Source organism: Triturus cristatus, chromosome 9 (assembly GCF_964204655.1).
Source record: "Triturus cristatus chromosome 9, aTriCri1.1, whole genome shotgun sequence".
Lineage (NCBI taxonomy): Eukaryota > Metazoa > Chordata > Amphibia > Caudata > Salamandridae > Triturus > Triturus cristatus.
This window is the reverse complement of record NC_140592.1, coordinates 247342865-247357434: the sequence shown is the minus strand read 5'-3', so window position 1 is coordinate 247357434 and position 14570 is coordinate 247342865. Positions and strand designations below refer to the sequence as shown.

Below are 14570 nucleotides of genomic sequence, written 5' to 3'. Positions count from 1 at the left end.
GTCCGCTAACGTTGTAATAGCAAGCCTCTCTGCTCTGCTGAGGTTATTGAATTGCTTCTGTGTAGGAATGGATTTAATATCCTTAAGTACTGCCTGTTCATAGGTGAGTACTTCATTTGGTATCATCCCTGAATGGGGAGTGAAGGTGGAAGGGTTACGTAAACCTGAGTCATTGTCTGATATGTCGTCTTTGCCCTCAAAGAAAAATCTCAACCGGATCTTGCGGAAGAATTGGTGTAATTCGCAAGTCTGGTTGAAAGGGTCAACCCTGGGGGTGGGGACAAATCCTAGTCCTTTCTGTATGACGTTGTCCTCTGCGGCTGTCAATTGTCTGGAGGACAAATTGACAACTAAGTTTGTTTCCTGGTGTGACTCCTGGTTTCCACTCCCCGTTGTGGTGGTTCCTCCCATTGTACTCTTTTCTCTTGTGGGGCCCCTCTTCTTCGCCCTCGCCCTCTGCCCCAACCTCTGCCTAAAAAAGGTGAGGGCTGGATCATACCCTGAGGTGCAAATTGAGGTAAACCTTGAGGGCCAAATTGAGGGGGGCCCTGTGGGTACATGGGGTATTGCCAGAAAGTTGGTCCCTGATAGGGTGTTGGTGGAAAGTAATTGTATCCACGTCTCCCTTTCTTTCCTCTAGCCTGATTAGGTCTCATATTCTCAGTGCTAGAGTCACTGTTAGTAGAGGATCCTCTCCTTGAGGAATCCGAATCAATGTCTGATGAGTAATTGGTATTGGGCGGGACATAATCTGCTTTAAGGTAAGGATAGACTTTTTCCTTATCAAAGCGTTTGATGTCTTTTTGGAGCTTTGTTACTTTCTGTTTCATCAAGTATTCCCTATGTTCGGCTATCTCATTGTTGATCTCAGTTAGTTTTGATTTATACTGGGAGCCAGGATTGTTCTGTTTGAGATTACTTTCCATCGCCTGAATGCGTGTAAGTAACTCGTCTGCCAATCTCTTTGCAGTGTTCACTATCAGAATGAGAAGGTCCCTGGTACACTTCCACGATATCTGAGACCATTCAACTTTAAATTGCCCATCTTCCCAGAAAATTCTTGGAAAGTTCTTCACTACGAGGCCGTTTGGAGAGATATTGGCCCTGAAGTACTCTGTCATAAGGGCACCATGTAATGTGATGCGTACCCATTCTCTTTTCATATCCGAGAGTGATTGCCATTCAGCTGATTGGCTGCCAGTGGCCAGTTCTTGGTCGAGACCCAGAATGGACGGGGTCCGGAGGATTTCTGCTGCTTGATCATCCCCATAACTCAAGCCCTGTCCCTCCATGGATGGAAGGGTTGGATGAGAGGATGGGGTGTAAAAACCGTTACAAAATGGGTAACCGTATTGCTTTCCCAAAGGGAAAGGAAAAAGTTCTGGGAAGTTGGGGGATAGAACAAATCTCACCCACCAATAAGAGGATCCCACGGGGGTTTAAGCCGTGCAGAACGTAGGTACCAAAAGGGAGGGATCAGGGGGGCGTTTTCCGCTCACAAAGAGTGAGTGGGAGGTCCAAACTGGTAAGGTGCCCCGACAATGAAGTTTTTAGAAAGAAGGCTACCAGTAATTCCTCAGGGAGAGGAAAGAAGTGGAGATGAATCGATGAAGTAGCCTAGAAGGACTACATGTATACTATGTGTAAAGTGGGTAATCCTTTTGTTGGATTTTAATGCCCTCACACACCCTTTCAGGTGTCATGCTTCATCATCTGGGCTGCTCCTCGTCGGGCCGGCGGTGCAATGCCTAACGGGCTCCCTAAAAAGGGGCACTTTATCGGAGTTCTTTTAATCCAACAGCCGTCAGGTGAAGTGCGGGTGTGTGGGCCTGATTATTGTAGACACAAAAAGTGAGTTAAAACAGGGTCGAAAGTACCAGTGTGGAAAATCAATTTATTTTAATGGTCTTCCCTGATTAAAAAGGTGTATGTAGCACTAGGTAGAGTGTAATGTCTCTAGTTGTAGTGCATGGGATTGGTGGTCAACATGTTTCTCGCAGTGAGCTCGTGCGCTCGCGATTCGTCAGGACCTATCAAGATATCTACAATGGTAACAGGGGACTATCTATAGTATAGTGGTCTCCTAGTCATAGTCGATCATGTGAACAAAAAACTTATTCCTAAAATACCTGTTGAGGTCTGGTGCTACCTGTAGAAAAAACAGTATATTAAGTTGGTCAATGTAGAGACATATAGCCACAGGTATCAGGAATTATAAATCAAACAAAAAAGGCTTACAAGGTGATTCATCTCCAACATAGTTAAAAATGTAACAGTGGTGACTGCTGGTGCTCGAGCGTCAACAACTGCTCCTAAAAAGTGGTGTACCAACAAGGTGAACTATAGTGGCTAAACACCTATGTGGAACATTTAAAAACAATCAAAGCGGCAGGAAACATCGTTGGACTCACCCTAATCAGTAGGACTGTAGGCCACAACAGTTCTCGGTGGACTCAGCGTGAGACGAAGGACCTGAGGACCTACTCCATGCCACCATTTGACCTACACTGGCGCTCATCCTGGTGGTCTCCATTTTCTCTTCTTGTCCCCTGGCTGAGATGTTCAGGCAGCATGTGGACATGACTGTCGAACTTGAAGAGGATCTTAGAAACGGAGCCTTAGAGCGCCTGCTTCTCAATCGGGTATTCATTCATTGGACAATAAAAACACATAACCAGTATCACTACATGAAGAACGGGCGCAATAATCTCAGGTTCCTTCGGTCTAAAAATCGAGAGACACATATATTTGCAGTAGACATAGGATTTCTCGACCAGGAAATGTTTACCCTGTGTAGAAAAGGCATTTTAAAAGGTTGGTGTGCTGATACTATAGATATTTTATAGTACCTGTGAGAATAGCCCAAGTATGGTTGCCAATCTATAACATGGGATTTTTCTGCATCCCCGAAATGTAGGGAAACTGCTTACTACATACTTAGAAACCTACGAGGAACAGATTTTTGACTTTGAAAAACAGCTTTGTGGGTTGGCCCCTGTATTCTTAAATTCAGGGAGAACTTGTCTTTTCGAAGGTAGTTTAGCTTTTCAGCCCTCCCTGTCAAAGGACAGATGCAGGGAGGCAGTCTCCACCGCGCTGCTAACTTTGCTTTTCACTGCACTGACAGAGGTTTATTAAGCATTCGCACACGTTGGCATTGTGACAGTGACAAGGAATACCACCAATTTATTCAGTTCAGCTGTGACACTGACATGGTAGGATACAGCCAATTTATTCATTTCAGTTTGTGACAGTGACATTTAAAAACCCTGTTAAAGTATTCATGTCAGTGCTGGAGTGCTAAACGCGAACCCCAAAGTGGCGCCCTGTCCACGTCATCCTGCCACGCCCACGTCCGTCGTGCGTGCCCACGCCCTCTTTTGCTCTCAGTCCGACTTGAATGTTCTGACGTATGGTAATTCCCACTGCTTCACAATAGAACTGGAGGGGACGAAAATAACCAGAGCCATAAGAGGTTCAGGTGCTGCCGGGACTCGCATCCGGCAGGGATTAAACACGGACTTAGAAACGAGTCCGCATCTATGTACTTGTTCATAACGTTACAGACAAAAACGCTGACCAGTTTCCCAATAATGATTGTAAAAATCCTGCTTTATGTTTTGCATGATTTACTTCAGCTTACATCCTCCAAATGTATTTGCTTTTTCTAGATTTAATGCATCTCCCATTTCCTTGGAATATTTGCTTTTCCAGATGTAGTGCTTCTACAGTTTTTTCCCTTGTAGATTAATGACTTGTGCAGTGAGTGAGTTCAGGTTGAGGGATGTATTTTTGACACAAGTTTCTCAAGGCTACAGTCACTGTGAGATAAAGGTGTTGAGACTACATGCAGTTCGAATCACTGGCCTCTATGAAATGTGCACAAAGTCATGGCCACATATGAGCCATTTCTAATTGTGGGAAATTGTGTGAAGGAGGTACACAGCTGTTGAAATAGGGACAACCCAAATGAAGAGGAAATGCAATGTTTACAGGTGAGTGGGGATGGTGAAGTGGAGGAGATGATATCAAATACATGCAGAACCAGAAACGGAGAAGACTATTGAAGATGAAGGGTGTATCTTTAAATTTGATATTGGAGAATTTCAGAAAGACGGGGTGAGAAAAAGAGCGCAAGTGTCTCAGAGTAGGAGAATACAGAGGAAAATGGTGAGAAGGGGGAACATGAGTCATTGAGACCCTCTGTAGAACTCTGCCCTATAACACAAATTAGAAATGTTTAATTCACAGTCTCATATTTTCACAACAAAATCAGTGTAATTTCTGATATATTTGATACTGCGGACAAGCATTGGCAAAGCCAGTAGGTCTAGCTTGTTTTAGACCTAGGTCCATTGTTGTGTGTTATGTCTGGATGCAGTTAACCAAAACTCGGAGTTGAATCCAAATACCGCTGTTGGCAACTGTGTGAAACACAGGATAGTACCATACATGTTTTGAGCCACGAACATAATTATATAGGACATGTCTCTCCGAAAGGTGCTGTTAGGTGAAACGTCCGGACTGGCCGAAGATGGGCATACTCGGTTCTCTATTTCATTCCTGCATCACAACAACCAAAACAATAAAGAGCCACCATGACTGCATTGACAGATTTCAGTGTTTTTTCATAAAATGTTTCAGGGGAATGAAGTCTTGTCGTGAAAGCTTTTTGTAGAAGATTGTAGTTATATTGGAAACTATTATATTTAAGTCTGTATACATTTATTTAGTGGGTCTATAAACGCAGCATGAGAGAACAATAGAAAGCACAATTCCATTGCCAGAAAATAGAGTATAGAAATAGCAAATAATTGACCTTTTTTACAAAAAAATGTATCTGAAAGAGGCAAATCTTTAATCTCTTTTTGACCTGAAGTGTCGAAGATATATGTATTGTGAGAGAAAATGATTGAAGATAGTCTGGGACATTCATTATAATGCATTTTTTCTTATTTGTTTTTGTTAATTCAAAGGATGTAAACGTATGTTTTCACCAGTCCTGGAGATTGTTTGATTACTGAAAAAATGTCACTTTTTCTACCAGATAAACTGCCCCCTGCAAAACCCGCCACTACCCCTGTTCACTGTGTGCATCAGGCAAGAAAAATTCACGGAATAAGACCCTGTGTAGTAAACCAATGTGCTGGCACATGCATCAACAAAGACTTTTGCGATTCCTTAATTGCGATTTTTAAGGAATCGCAATTAAGGAATTGCAAAAGCCTATCCATGTAGGAATCGCTATAAAAATAGCGATTCCTACAAATTCCTTAATTGCGACTTGCAAATTGCGAGTCGCAATTAAGGAATGCCGTCCCAATTGATCTGTGCACATATGTTGCACACACACATGCTCCAAGGGCATGTGTGTGCGCAACATGAAACTTTGAAAAATGCACAAAAGTGCATTTTTCAAAGTTTTTGCAAATTAGCATGAAGTTCAACTTCATGGTAATTTGCTCCCCCTATTAGCGAAATCGCTAATATTTTAACTTTAATGCATTGCATTTAAGGAATCTCAATTTGGGATTCCTTAAATGCAATCGCAATTTAAGGAATCGCTATTTAGAGATTTCCTTAAATTGCGATTTTTGCATTTGGGATGATGCATCCCAAATGCAAAAAAAACGGTCGCAAAGGGGCAGATTCTGCTAATCTGCCCGTTTGCGACCGGTTTTCTCGTTGATGCATGTGGCACGTGGTCTATTGTGGATTGACAAGATGTCACGTGACAATTGTTTGCCCCAGATATCAATCAGGGAGTAACAAACACTCAACCATCAGTGGAGCAAAAGAAAACCTTGGAGACAGGCGAAACCCCCGTTCTTTATTCCTACCGAATGACACCACAGCCTGCGCCGCTACCATGAATTCAACTGTGGTCATAATGGTTTTTATCTTCTTTAAACAATGCAGAGACGATTTTACTGATATGATTGTCCTGTTTGGTCTCTCTCAGACCAGGCTGCGGGAAATCGGTGTAGTTCGCTCAGTTTTACAGGGAAACCAGGACACCAGGAAAACGGAGGCCCTGCTGCCAGAGGTTTTTGGGATTTATTCAGGGTTTTTATCCTGCAGCATTGAAGAGATTATTTAGGCCTCCTTGGTACTTCTGTTTCTCCTGAGGAGGAAGACCTTTCGGCTTGAGCCAGTTAGCTTTCCAGTACATTCAGCAGTGACGAAAGTACTAACCCATGAATGAAAGGATGTTGATTAACAGAGTTTTCCGAGGTTTCTGGTAAATCGCTCTTCCCTACATAAATTTGCTGAGCAGTTCCCGCCACTGGTGAAGGTGGAATCTCAGATGGAAGCCTCTTCACAAGGAGTGATTATTTCTGAAGCAGCTTTGTCAAGCGGCTGTGAACAAACGAACGAAGGCATCTATGAAAATTGCATATGCGGCCTTAAATTATCAATATACCATTCAGTCACTGCTGAAGGATTTTCAGTTGTTGGCTGACCAGACCCAGCAAGGTGCGGATTTCTCAGAGACCCTACCATAGAGCAGCAGGATTGGTTTCTGTTCAACTTATCGTTTGATCCTTTTGAAGCAACTGCTAGAAGACACCTGCGGATGAGGTACTGGAATGTAGATTTATATCAGAAACCAATGCTAATGGATTTGCAGTTTTCCAGGTCTAACCTGTTTGGACATCATTTGGATGGGCTTGTAAAGCCTTCAGCAAAGATAGAAAGCTGATAGCTCCATTCTGGTTATTCTTTGAATGGAGAGATTTTGCATTCAAAGAGCCTTTAGACCGGCCGCAAGTATGAAAGGAGGATAGCCCTTTAGAGGTAGGGGTCATGGCCAGTGGGCACTGTTGCAGAGTAGTCCTGGTTGCAGCCAACTCTCCCAATGAACGCACCTCTACATTCAAAAACATTACTACCTCCAGAATCAGATGGCGGACTGTGCAGGAGTAAAAACTGTACAACAGCATTTGCTGATGAATTTCTGTAGCCCCCAATAAGAATGTTTATGTCAGACTCCATTGCCACTTCTGGAGGGAATTCAAAAGTTATTGAACAAAACGGCAATCATCATGGTACGTATTGAGGAAAGAGACCGGGTTTATTACTCAATTGGACATTATCTGAATCTGAATGATGTAAACAAATGTATTTCCTGCCAGAGATTCAACATGTTTACACTACAGAGCATCTTATTGCTTCTAAGTAAGGGAATCTTTTTACATCCGTAGATTTGAGAGATGCCTGTTCACACGTTTGAATCCTCTAAAGTGCACAGAGTGTTCTGCATGCAAAACGACCATTACCAGTTCCTAGCACTCCCTTTTGGCCTATCATCTGCCCTGAGAGATTCACAGTGCTATTAGCTCCAGTGGTAAGAAAAATGTAGTCCCACAGATTTGTAGTCCCCCCCCCCCCCCCCTTTAGGTGATTGGATGATTGCATGTTATTTCTTTGATGGTTCAGTAGAATATCGGGCACCACTGCAGAGTTCTTCAAGAGCACAGATTACTGCAAAATACAGCAAAATGCATCCAACTACCATCTTGGACTCAAAGACCTTGTTCAGCCTAATGTTGGAAAATGTGTTTCTACCAGAATGAAGAATGAGGAAGCTAAAGAACTACTAGAGGGAACTTTTGGCCAGGGCACAAACTTCAGACAAGAAGCAGCTGGTAGTTCAGTGGAACATGGACTTGACAGAGGCAATCCTGCTTTTTACCCTTGGTTTCGCCATCTGCTGCAACATTGGAGTCCAACATCTCCAGACTTTGATCTAATCAGCTCAGTTCAGACCCAGATATCTCGAGACCTCAAGTGGTGGCTTCAACCTAAGTCACTGAACACAGGTAGGCACTTTCTCCTTCCTAGTCTAAGGGATTTTACAACAGCTGCCAGTTGGGTGGATTGGGGAGTGACATTGAAGGAGAAGGCCATCCAAGTCAGATGGGGTCACCAGGATCAATTAATGTCTTCCAAATTAAAGGAATTGAAAGTATTTCAGTTGTCACACCTTCACTTTTTGTTCAGTGTGGAAGAGAAAACAATATTAAAATGTACAGACAATCCAATTGTCAAAGAATACTAGAAAATCAAGTAGGAACGGTTGTACGGCTGAACAACGCAGGAAAATACATTGCATGCCTTAAGCACGCATTTTTTACCCCACATTTCTTTACTCTGCATATGTTTTTACAATGTAAGCCACTACCACACTTTTATATATATATATATGGTTCACTCACTCTTGTGTGCGCTCCTAAAGCTTGTGGGCAATTTGTTGGATAATGTTTAAGCACGGCGCCCGACCGTGAGGAGCAGCACCATCCGTGCGAATGCAAAGGAGGCGGCAGAGATGGAACTTTTCCAAACTCATGAGGCAGCAGAGTGAGTGTGGAGAATTGAACTTGCACCTTATTTTGGGGACCCACTTAGGGATAATAAGGCTTTTAAATTACGGACTCACAGACCTACTCAAGGATAACTACAAGTCCCAGCATGCTTTATGATAAAAACGCACTCAGCGGATGTATAAAGTAGTATGCGGCACTTCCTGTGAGACGTACCTGCCATTGATGACCTTTGATAAAGAGGTTAACACCTCGAAACGCGTCAGGTTGAGTCAACACCTGAAATAAAGAGGCAAGTTTCCAGTAACAGAAACCGGATGGTTCACTCGCTCTTGTGTGCGCTCCTAAAGCTTGTGGGCAATTTGTTGGATAATATATATATATATATATATATATATATATAATCTATTTGTGGGGGGAGCCCCCCCACAACCTCCAACTTACGTTAAATGCATGTGTTGTAACAACATGCAAGTGATGCAAAGATGCGTGGTAAACAATGTGTGGTTAAGGCACAACGTGGTAAAAACCTTGTTGTAACGGGTGTTTACCATAGGAACAGCGTCTTCCACTCTAGCTGTCCTTGTCCAAGACTGATGTCTTTGAGTAGAACCCAATCTCCTCCATCTGCTCCATCTTCTGGGAAGGGAGAAAGGGCGTCCAGCTGAGACCTTCCTTCCCATCTTTGATCTCTTTTGCTCTCCATCACAGAATCTTCAACCAAATGATGGTGAGTATTGGGGCCCCTTGTTGGACTTTGCAACCATGGACAATGCATTTCTACCTCAGTTTTGCAGTCATATTTCAACCCTGGAAGCTTAAGCGGTGTGTTTATTGTAGGAATTAAAGTCCAATGGATACTAAATGTGCCGCCAATGATTCTGCTCATTCTGAGGGTACTGCAAAAGATTCAGGAGGAGCATGCGAGTTGATGCAAGTGATGCCCTGCTGGCCTCATCTTGATTTCCTCTTCTGATCCACCTCTCTGTCAGCCATACTGGAAGTTACCTGTCGAACAATCTGCCCTAAGATTTACTGTCTTGATCAGAGTAACCTCCGAATGTCTATGCTTAAGAGTTTGTACCTTGAGGGTATGACTGCACTCTCATTGTTGTTTGGCAGAGGTAGTGAAATGTATTGTCCAGGTATCCTGCCACTCTAAAGGTGTAACTTAGGCATTGGAGTTCTTTTTAGAACTGGTGTTCTTAACCTCTGTTTTTCCAAAGAGATGACCATTTTTGTGGCATTACTTTTTAGTAGGATTGGGAGTACCCATCTTACTCAGTGGTTTTGGAGATTGAACATGAACATGTCATGTTTTGGATAGCCTAGTAAGCAGACTTTTAAGACTTTTTTCCTGAAGAGGCCTGTTTTCCATTTTCCAGGCTCTTGGGATTTGCGTCTAGTCCTAAAATATTTCTAGTTCACTCCATTTGAGCCTCTGGGTACTGCAGAACTGAAGTTTCAAATCCTTCTTTTTAGTGACAATTTCTACTGACAGGAGAATATGAGAACTGAGTACACTACTTGCTACTGAATCTTTTCTTTGATTCTTTTCAGATAAGGTGATTCTGATATGGAGTACCCCCTTTATACCCAGGTATCCTCTACATTCCATGTTGCACAATACTTGGTACTGGCAGAGTACTTTCCATCACTTTATTCTCCAGAGGAAGCAGTGTTAGATACTTTAGATGTTAATGGGACATAGTCATTGTCCATTCAGGATGTTAGCCATTGTTTGTGACTTTAAGTCCTTGATTTAGCAGGACAGGGTTCAAATCGTTCTTTATCAACGTTGAGCAGATGGCACAATCAAACAATTATGAGACTATGAAAAGAAAAGCAAGACTTTGCCAGGAACAGTGCAAAGAAGGTCTACCATTGGCATGGCTACTTCGTAAACCCATGCTGAACGGTGCTGCCATGAGAGATGTGTGTCTGACTGCCATATTGGTGGCTCCAGATACATTTATGACCTATTATCATTTCCAGGTGGGAACCGCTGTCTGAGCGAACATTGGTGAACAGATTCTAGCTGACAATTAATTGTTTTTCACAAAATCGCAGGTTTTTGCAGTGTATTGTCATGTAGTGCATTTTGCAAGGTACCTGTTGCTGTTTGGGTATGGTCACATTCAGCAATGACAGGGACGAGAAAGGCAGATGAGGAGGTAATGCTCTAGTTACTTACCAGCTAACCGGTTACGTACCAGTATTTTTCAGGCCTTCCTTGGCCCATTCCATGGTGGTTCTTCAAGCACACTCAAAGTTTGGGGGCACACCTAGAAAATATGTATTTGGAATTATGTACTTTTAAGAGTGCTTGCTTGGTAGGTGCAGGAAGGGATTTCTGGTGCCTTCCGCTTTAGAACACATAACAGAAAGGGGAAGAAATCCATAGTTGTAGTTTGATTATTGTTTTCTTTGATAAATAAACTGTCTGTAATTTGGAAATGGTTTCTCAACAAGTAAGGACTTAAATTAGAAAGATCTGAACCTTGAGCAATTAAGATTACCGATGAGTAACCGGGTCACTTGTTTGCTCCACCATTTGAAAATGAGCTCCTTGGGTAACCTCAATGCAAAACAGGCTACAGTGTGTTGTTTCCTATAACATATAGAAACACTGCTTTAGGGCCCGCTTACTAGCTGTTTAAATGAGTAATGGTGCAGGTTTATTCTTACCCAAGAGTCCCCCAGCCTGATTTCCCAAAGGGCCCTACGCAGCCAGCTAAACACAGGGCATAAATTCGTTAGAAATCGACATGCAAATAAGAGAACACCCATCGGTTGGACGTGCAAGTGATTTATAGGCCTTCCCAATTAAGAACTGTTAGATCTTCTCATGCATTCAAGGAATGAGGACCAGCAAGAGCTCTAGAGGAGGAAAACGCAGCCATCTTGCTGCCTGTGAGAGGACTAGGAACAATGGAAGAAAATATTCATGCCAATGTCATTGTACCATGAAGCAAGAATGTATTCCTTGTTCAAACCGAGTCCATGGTAACCTCCAAGCGCCAAACCACACACAACGCTCTGGGCACACACAGCAACGCAAACCTGTGCTTCTGTTGAGTTCTTACCGCTTCTCTAGGCGTGGATCCTCTTAACGCACCTTACTGACTGAGATTCCTAAATCTGATTTGGGGTGTTCCCCATAAGCTGGGTTTTATTTTGCTTTAGCATCCATCTGAATGCACACATGTCTGGGACCCTAGTCTGTGTGACACTATCTTTTGTTTGCGTTTGCAGTTGTTTGTTTTTGTGCACTTAAGCTGAGTTTAGTGAGTACAAAACTGCTGTGAATGACTTCCTTATAATCAGTCCTGCATTATAAAGCTAGCTGGCTAGCATGCTGTCCTGTTGCTTCTTTCCAAAATCAATAATCACATCTTGGCCCTTTGAATTCGAACTGGTTGCACTTGATGTGATCAAACTAAGTGGCATAAGGCTGGACACCTGCTACCATTGGAGAATATTATTCTACTGGGTTTTGAACTCATCAGGTGGTCACAGTGGCAGCTTTTACAATAAATTCTAAGGTTATGAATCACCAACCTTGAATCTGCATAGCTTCTTATGCGTTCATGCTGCTGATGTGGAGAGCACATCTTCACAGGATGGACAAAATGTAAAATAGTATGTTAAAGCTCAGATCTTTCAAATTTCTTCATTTCAAAGCAAAAGAAGATCATAGAGAGAACTCCCTTTTTCATATACCTGCTTGCCATCATGCACTAGCTTTTCATCAACGGATAGAACACATTGACTGTGACATACTAAAGGCTTCAAACATAATTGGAGTACAAGTCAAGCATTCCGTGGCTAGTAACTCTATGCACTATTAACTGGATAATTGTTCCCATGGAGGAACCCATCTTCAAGACTGATTTTGACAGGGAGGTGGGATTTAATGGCCTTGCTATTTAGAATAATTTTGAAAACTCAATTTGATATTTTTATAATAAATACACGTGTCGGGCGATGTGGATTTCACGTTCGACTTCTTCGGTACACAATCCATATATTTACCTAAAAATATTGCCAGCAACTTATGAGCATCAAATTTCACAATACATATTACATTCTCGTTATGTAACTGTGTCTTTATTGATCTTGTCTCTCCCCTGAAGGATCTATTAAAGAATGGGGGATGACACAAGCTGGATCTTAATAGGCTGCAGTGTCCCATGGCAGGAGGGGGGCTTGCTGTACCAAACCTTGAAAATGACTATTTAGCGGCACAGCTCCAGTGGGTGTCTCTCTGGGTATGATACACTGTCCCAGCGGAAGCTCGGCGACTCCAGGTCTTGCTTCAAGGTAGACCTCCCTTATCATTATTGCTGACTGCCCCTGGGCGCTGTGCACGTGTGGACCCTTTATCTACGGCCCTTTGTGGCCAACTACAGCTGATTTAGAATAATGCGTAAAATAACATCAAAGCTGCCTTTTCTCCCAAATTACAATGTGGCATCTTCCTTGTCTGGGTGGAGTACTCCGTGTTTCTGACAATTGTGCTGGGTCTGTAACAGGCATAATGAAGTTGATCGGCCGATTTACTGATCATGGCTATCATCCATTCGAATCCCTAAGAGAAATCTACATAATGCACACAGAACAGTTTCAGCACTTTCAAGTGGAAGTGTGATCAATTCCCTTACAACATCCCTGGCCCCCGGATTCTGATCTCCTGAGGACTATCTGGTTCTGACCACATGACAAGGGTTACAGGGGTACATGATCTCCCAATGCCTAAATCTGGTCGATAATAGGGGGGAGTCATAGAGTATCCTGCACTGGTATCTAGAAAGTTTAGCTTCAAGGTTATTCAACTTACCTGAGACATATCCTAGATGCTTCACACCTGTAGCACTGTATTACACATGTTCTGGGAATGTCTTGACAAAATTATTTTTGAATCTTATTAGCATCACTATCAATGGGATTACTAACGCGCAGGTGGCATGTACTCCTGGACTGTTCCTAATGTGTATTATGACAGGTCCTAGCAAGTGTAAATACGTATCTAGGATAATTGAGTTGTCTCTGATGCCAGGGAAAATCTCATGCCCATAAATGCAAATCCTATGTCCCTCCCTCTAGTAGGCAGTGGAATAAAAGATTGAATAATTTGGATGAAGTGGAGGGTAAAGCGATCTTGTACCACCAAACACTACGTGAAGGTCGTTCTTCGTTGACCCAATGGGATACGTAAATGCTGCACTTGTCCAAAGGGAAAGATGACACTATGCCTCCCTGACTTCTCCTCACCTCCCATACTCTTGAAGTACATAGCCTGGGGTATCCCAGTATCATTCTGATTCTGCATATTATTCCAGGGACAGTCACAGGTTCTAATTTCCTTTTGCATTGTAAATGCATTTCTTTTGTATCATTTCCTAAGCATAGTTGGGGTCCTGATCGTTGCTAATATTTGTGTTCCCGGATTTGAATGCCACTTCATTCAGCTTAGAAGTGTCCTCGACAAGTCTCCATACTGAACTGTAGGTCAGCCTCAGTCACGCTTCTCTTTTTTTCTGTTCTGTTATTAGATGATTGCTTTGTCTATTCCCTTGTTCTCTTTATTACTTTCTGTCATCTCAACCAGCTGCTGTGTTTAACTTTGGCATTGACAAATATTTTGCCTATTTTAAAAGATGTTGTTATTGATATCCTCTATCTAGTAATATTTGTTTTGGGATTTTTTATCATACCCCAAATTAATCACAACCATTGAAAACATACTACATTCCAGTGTCGTTTGCAGTGATCATTTACAGAGAAAAGTGCATTGTTTATAACACATTAGATTACGATCGGTTACCTGAGTCATTTATACAATATTCAATTTGAAGTGATAGCCAAGATTATATTCATTGACATATTATGTTAACGATCCAATCTAATCTGTTAGTGACTTTTTGTTTTAGTTTCATATTTCGTATTTTTGTGTTATTTTATAGATGCACTGCTTATGCGCATCTGAAATTCCCTTGTATTTCGTCTGTATTGATCGATGCGTTCCATCTGGTGTCATTTATTTAACTGGCTTTCACCAGGGATCTAGTGGGCCTTGTTGTTTGTCGTATTCGCTTAACATTAAGGGCTGCTCCTGCAGCTGCGTTGGCATCACGTATGCAGAGTTGAGTTCAACGTCTACTGATTCAATGTCGCACGTGGAGACTTGTCTCTGACTTGGTGTTACTGAACTGGCAGTATTTTTTTGCAACTTTCAATTTGCAT

General features: G+C 42.4%; 1 protein-coding gene across 1 annotated transcript in view; it reads left to right on the top strand.

The window, feature by feature from the left end:
• Window positions 1–14570, top strand: part of SYN2 (synapsin II) — a 1092985-nt gene that overhangs the window by 186397 nt on the left and 892018 nt on the right. The window lies entirely within an intron of this gene.